This window comes from Paralichthys olivaceus, chromosome 8 (assembly GCF_024713975.1).
Source record: "Paralichthys olivaceus isolate ysfri-2021 chromosome 8, ASM2471397v2, whole genome shotgun sequence".
In the NCBI taxonomy this organism is placed as follows: Eukaryota; Metazoa; Chordata; class Actinopteri; order Pleuronectiformes; family Paralichthyidae; genus Paralichthys; species Paralichthys olivaceus.
In genome coordinates, this window is record NC_091100.1 from 27,639,199 (window position 1) to 27,645,930 (window position 6,732).

The 6,732-nt window shown below is 39.4% G+C and overlaps 1 long non-coding RNA gene across 1 annotated transcript; it reads left to right on the forward strand.

Moving 5' to 3' along the window:
* The first annotated feature begins 2,505 nt into the window (after positions 1–2,505).
* Positions 2,506–4,896, forward strand: LOC138411251 (uncharacterized). Its single transcript, XR_011243902.1, has 3 exons — positions 2,506–4,206; positions 4,688–4,742; positions 4,828–4,896. It is a non-coding gene; the product is annotated as an uncharacterized lncRNA (long non-coding RNA).
* The last annotated feature ends 1,836 nt before the right edge of the window (positions 4,897–6,732 follow it).

A 6,732-nucleotide genomic window follows, 5' to 3' on the forward strand; every position in this document is an offset into this window, starting at 1 on the left:
GTGTGTGTTTAGCACCTTATTTGTGCATTCTAAGCTCATCCAGCCATATTTTATTAGCTGTGCACATTACATATTTTTCTTTCTAGATGATTGATATTGTTTAATGTGCTAATTACGATGTAAAGAGCACAGGATATTTTGATACTGTTGATTTGGAGTGAGGAAGATTATTTCAATAACATAATCTGATATTTTGAGTGTTGCTTATTTTATTACTGAACATTTTGATAGCATGTTGCAACAGTAATTGAGTAAAATTGTTATTCTCTATTAGGCCTGGGACGATAACAAATTTTGCTGGACGATATATTGTCCCACGAATTATTGCCGATAAATGATATTATTGTCAACATGATAATATATCATAATAATGCACACCCTTTCAAATACAATAAACTTATTTTTCAGTGAATTTTACCATCGTAATTGTAATTTCAGGAAAATATCCTAAATAAATAAATAAATAAAACAAACAAAAATTTCTCTCAGTCTCTGTTAGCAAAAACAGCACTCAAATATAAAACCACACACAACCAAGACAATAAATAAAATGGCTTATCAAGTCTCGATTAACAAAATTGCACTTAAATAAATATTGAACATTTAGGCCGTTTGTGACATGTATTTTCTCGCAGGCAATTCGTTCTGTCTGTCAAACGTTTGCAGCATCTCTCTCAATGCTGGCTTTTCAACTGTACTAAAGGGCAGCATTTCTTTTGCGATGCAGCGAACTACACTTTCTGTGAGCGCACACCATTTTTGCTCCATTTATATTTACTTTGTCGACCAAACGCCTCAGTGAGTGTTGAGGCTCTGCATCTCGAGGTGCACTTTTTTTTCCCCAGCTGGGAACACTGGGTCGGGTGGTTGTGCTTTAGGTGGGCATGCAACTTTGTTGTTGCCTTTTTTTGTTGCCTCCACTTTTGAACTGGCTCATCCGTGTTGATGGGCTCACCTTGCTCATTCGGTTTGAAGCCGAAATATTCCCACACCGGGCTGTGGCATTAGGCTTTGCAATCATCTTTTTTCCTCGCATTGCTCCGCACAACGCTCACTTGCTGCACTCTGTGTGTGTGGAGCATACACTGTATATAAAGATGGACGTAGTGTCCGTGACGTCACCCGTTGGTTTCTGAAGAGTGAAAATGAGGCTGGTAGTGGGCGTTTCACCCAGCGCCATCTTGCCGGGGCCTGACTCCTCCTAGTTCCTGGCTAACCCATACATGGGCAAAGAGGAGGCGCGCGAGTGGACGCTAGGTGGGCTGAGTGAAGACTGACAACCGAGCCACGCCCACAGAGCTTATCCTTACCTGGTTAGCTCATGCTAAGGAGCTAGGCTTAATGCTACCCGCTACTGCTAACCGGCTATCACTGCGGTGTTGTTGCTCCTGGATGGTCGCGGTCGTAACAACGAACACACTGAAACTTTACAACAACAAAACCTATTGATTTATTTATTATCATAATCATACCACATATACTTACATGCCTCAAGTGGTTTTTAATGTTATTGTGGTAATTTACCTTTTATTTAACACATATAATGAACAGTTTGAAGCAACTACTTTTAGTAAAGGGTTGTGTTTTGTCATTTTATTGTAATTTTAATAAGTTAATACTAATAAGCTGCATGTGTAAGTTGCATGTGATAGTAACTATGTTTCACAAATGTTCACAACCTCTTTTTTTAGCCTGTTATGGAATTCACAGTGAATTAGACCCAGTGCAGATGTGTAATTATATAACAGTTTAGATATGATTATAATCTCCTCACACCATATTTATTATATATGTATCTGTTTTCACACTGAGAGAAGTTGACGGACTTGATGTGGACTGTTATCAACAGCACTGTGAGAGATTATCACCTTGAATATTACAGATGTGGTAGAAAGACATTTTTTTGTACAATTTTTATTTTTTTTAGTACATCAGTTTGGCTGAAATCTGTGGTGCTTTCACCTGCTGAACACAGAATAAACTATAAGTACCAGTCTTGGCTGCTTAACACAGCTGATATTGTGTAAAAATTATTGTAGGCTATTGTATTGTACAGTATCTGTAAATAATCGTGTTTCTCCTCTGTTCCTTAATATCTACAGATATGACAATGATTTCAGCATAAAATATCCTTTAATGTGACTTTTTTCATTTCATTACATGAAGCACTGTAACACCTGATGTCCTCTGAATCCACTTTGGCAGCAGCAACAAGGTGGAGATCGGCAGCTTCAGGCTGGTCAACATGTTAATAATATTGAATCAATTTCTATATCCATTATGGTTGGTAAAATTAACACTGTTATCACAACAATGTTCATCTTTTACTTTCTGATTTGATAAACTTTAGATAAAAAGTCTTTTCTTTTTTGCCATAAGAGACAGAACACGGTCAGCACAGCTGTGTCCCTCAGGTTCGTCCGTCCCTAATAAAATGACAGGAAACATAAAAGTATGGCATTATTGCCGAGATAAGTGTTACTTTCAAACAACGTCTATGTCCTTATATTCTGTAGATATTCAACTATGTATTTGAATATGGTTTGGGATTAAACAGTGTACTACAATGAATGTGCAGTATGGAGTTCTTTCACATTAAAAGTATTGCATTTATAATGTAATGCATCATGTGCAATAATTTGCTTTAATTGTTAGTAAGTTATGAAAACAGGTCTATACCTGGTAGGTAAACTGTTCATTCATAAATAAAGTCCAGCTCAACAAGTTTCACACTGCAGCAGCTGCACTAACGTTATTTCTGAACCAATAATCTAATAAAACATTATTACTAAAGTTACCCACTAAAGTTACCCACAGTAATGTAGTCAAGCCTCAAGTGGCCACCCAGTGAACTGCAGTTTTTTGCACTTCCGCAGTGGCCTCAGCGCTCAGCCCGGGATGTTGCCGCTTGGTGTGGAGCCAATGCTAGCGGCCCTGCCTCCCCCCACAGAGACAAAGAGACTGGATGACTGACAAGAGGGTTCACTCCGTTCATTCCGCTATGGAACAAACGCCCCCAGGTGCTGAGACCGAGCACAGAGTGAACCCTCTAGTCATCCAGTCTGCTTGGAGGCGAGAGAAGAGGAAAACAAACGCGCATGCACATGGCAATATATCGAGGCCGGAAAAATTATAGAGTTCATTTTAATTTATCGTGCGATTAATTGATTTATTGATATCGGCCCAGGCCTATTCTCTATTGATAAAGAGTTTATGTAGATTTAACATGATTAATGTACTATAATTCATTTTTTGAGATTTGAGAAAATTAAGATGAATGCTCTGATCCAACTTATCGTAGGTCAGGTTTTTTGATGGACCCATTGATAGTTTGACCTACCTGGTCAAACATGTTGGAGCCAGTCAAAGTTTGATGGCGAGCCAGACCCCGGAGGATACTTAGAGATACTACGCCGTGGAACCTGAATCCTTTTACACTTCACATACACACACACACACACACACACACACCATCCACACAAAACTTTATTTTATTTTAATTTTTTATACTTACCCGGGTAAGAGTTGTGATAATTTGTGTGATTGATGTTTTTATTCATCCTTCCCATCCTGTAATAAATAGGAAAGCGTTATTGTTTCTTAAAGAGTATACTGAGTTTGATCAATCCTGGGCTCCATATTCGATCTTAGAACTTCTGATTTCACTGGTTATTGAACCTAGTTACTATTTTTCAGTACTATTCTCTTTTCCTCTCAGAAGGGTTACACGTGTATAATTTTATTTCATAATACATGATAATATTGGATCATTCATTTGTATTTATCAGCATGTAAGCTTGTTGCAGTGTCTCAAACCCAGTTTCTCATCAATGTCACAGAAGAACAACAATGAAATGGATGGCTACACACCAGAATTTTATGGACCTGAGGGAAGAAAGTGACCTTACTTTGGAGGAGATGGACGACAAGGAGTTGTTGGACATGGTCTGGGCAGTGGTCAACAAACTGTCAGAGGACACAAATAACCATCCACTTCCTCAAGATGTCCCTGCTCAGGAATGGCATGACTTGTTCAACTGGACTGGTTCTGATGAGGACCCCCCCCAATAGCATCACCTCTCAGCTTGGAGCAGCATCCTCCTGAAACCCAATGGTGAACTGGCTGCTGCCATAAACCACCAGCAGCTAAGTGTCCTGCAGTCAGGCCCCGTGTTCAGCCAGGCAGGGCCTCACATCCAGACACAGGTAAGGTACTAACTATAGGTTAGAGAGCAATTCAGAGGAACTTTATCAATACCTGTATCAAGAAAGATACTTATTAATGGAGGAGGGGGTAATTCATGAGTACTCAGAGTAGTGAACCTGACTGAGTGTAGAGACGTTTACATTGGTAGAAACCCCGTTTGGCACGAAGAAATTCTTCTTTCATTAAATTGTAAAAACTGTGCATGATTGATCTCTTCTGTAGTTGATTAAAGAATCAATGGTGTCAGTGATAGTGCTGTGCTTTCGAGTTCTGGGAAACACCACAGAGCAACTACAGGTTACAGATATTATTCATCTTTGGTTCATCATGTTCAGGAGGACAATATTAAGATCAGAACAGAGATTATACAAGGCTGGGTTAGGTGTGTGGTGGTGGTTTTAACTCCGACACCAAGGGGACAGATGACACAGAGGATGCAGGTTGTCTTATCTCTTATTTTGTGTCTGTTCTTGTCTCCAGTTCAACAATGTGTCATCAGGGAAGCTGACCAAACACCTGGAGGTGTTGGATTATTGTAAGTATCACACACATTAATGCAAACACACCTCTGAGCTACTGTTTCTATTTGTCTTCTTATGTGTCTGATTGTGTTCATTTAGCAATGGAAAGGGGGTTTACGGGGCTCCAGGAGACAGCCTTCCTTTTCCCGTGAACAACCGCCACTCACAGTAAGTCTGCCTGACTAGTTCACAGTCACCTTGTCTGTCATGAATTTATATTTCTTCGATTGAGATGCTTTCATGTTCTTTTCTTTCCTCACAGTTTTAAACATTGGTAATTCGTGCTTTCTGTGTTTTTTCTGTTTTTCCACAGAAAGAGAAAATGTGAGAGCTAGCAGGATGATGACATGCCGTACGTCAAGCTTTCGAAGACGGAACAGACACTAAACGCTGTTGCTGAGCTCGAAACTCCTGACTGTGCAGTCGTTGACCCCAATGTTGAAAAGAGAGTATGTGTCTTTGTTTTTTAGGTTTGAGACTCTGTGTCACACAAACCTCATCCAGCTGTGTCTATGACCACACTTCTAAAACCGTTCTCTAACTATAATTCTTGACATCATGACACATCTATATATCCAGATTTAACATGTGCAAAACAAGAAAGACACCAGTTCATTGTTGATATATGCATTATGATATATACCAAATAGATATTAGAAATATAATAAAACAAATGATTTACCGAAATAAAATTAAAATCGCATTTATAAAAATACTAAATACATACAGATATACATGCATTTATACATCTGACCAAATGTATTTATGCAAATATTTTAATGACCTCTTTACTTATAGTAGAGTAGGTTTTAATAATGTGACTTTACTTTTACTTTTGTTAATATAAAGTATTCTGTTACATTTCATTACTGGATGAATAAGAAGTATTTCAGTGGGCAGAGAAGAGACGGGGACTTTGATACTGAGGTTGTGGTTTTAACTCTCTGACACCAAGGGGAGAGATGACACAGAGGATACAGGTTGTCTTATCTCTTATTTTGTGTCTGTTCTTGTCTCCAGTTCAACAATGTGCCAACAGTGAAGCTGACCAAACACCTGGAGGTGAGGCTGGCTCCTGTTGGATTATTGTAAGTATCACACACATTAATGCAAACACACACACCTACGTCTGAGCCTCCGTTTGTATCTGTCTTCTAATGTGTCTGATTGTGTTCATGTAGCAAAGGAAAGGTGATTTAAGGGGCTCCAGGAGACAGTTCCTTCTCCCTGTCCAGACACAGAAGGCTCTGGAAGAGATGGCAGCTGACACTGTCGCTGCTGTGGTGATGATGGTGGCTTAAGAGACATAGAAATTGCCACCACAATATCCAACCAGATATTTTGTAATTTATCTGACCACCTCTCGTTTATCCAACCGGACATTGTTGTATATCCAACCAGATATTTTGTAATTTATCCAACCACCTTTCATTTAAAAAAAATGAGAAACCTTGGCGAGACAAACAAGGGGTGTTTGGATAAATCTATGAAGTGGGATGATTCAGATCTGTACGGACATTTTAAGGTCCTCATCAGTGCATAAAAGCAGAAGAGATCATTCTGTGCTTGGTTTCTCCTCAGAAACAGATCTCTGTCTGCTCGACAAGCTTTAAAATGATGGAGTACATGACAGTGGTTTTTTCCGATGGTGCCGTGTGCCACAGCCTCACATCAATTAACCCACATCAGGTCTTGGTGGTACATGAGCAGGTGGAACTGTACAGAAAATGAGACCCAGCATTTGAGAGTTATTTGCGCTCACCTATCCAGCGCTGGTGTTTGGAGCTATATAGCCAAAGTGTTCTCTACAATGAAGAAGCTATGGGCAGACCTGACGTTTAATCTATTGGGCTCTTTTGAGCTTTTGAGTTATTGTTGACAGATAAACAACCATTGACTGAAATTGTCAACCAATCTAGTGTCACATACACTGAGATTCAGCCAGGAGTTAGCTTCTACGAAAATGTCATGAAGACAGTAGCATTGGTGAAAGCGTGCAGTCGG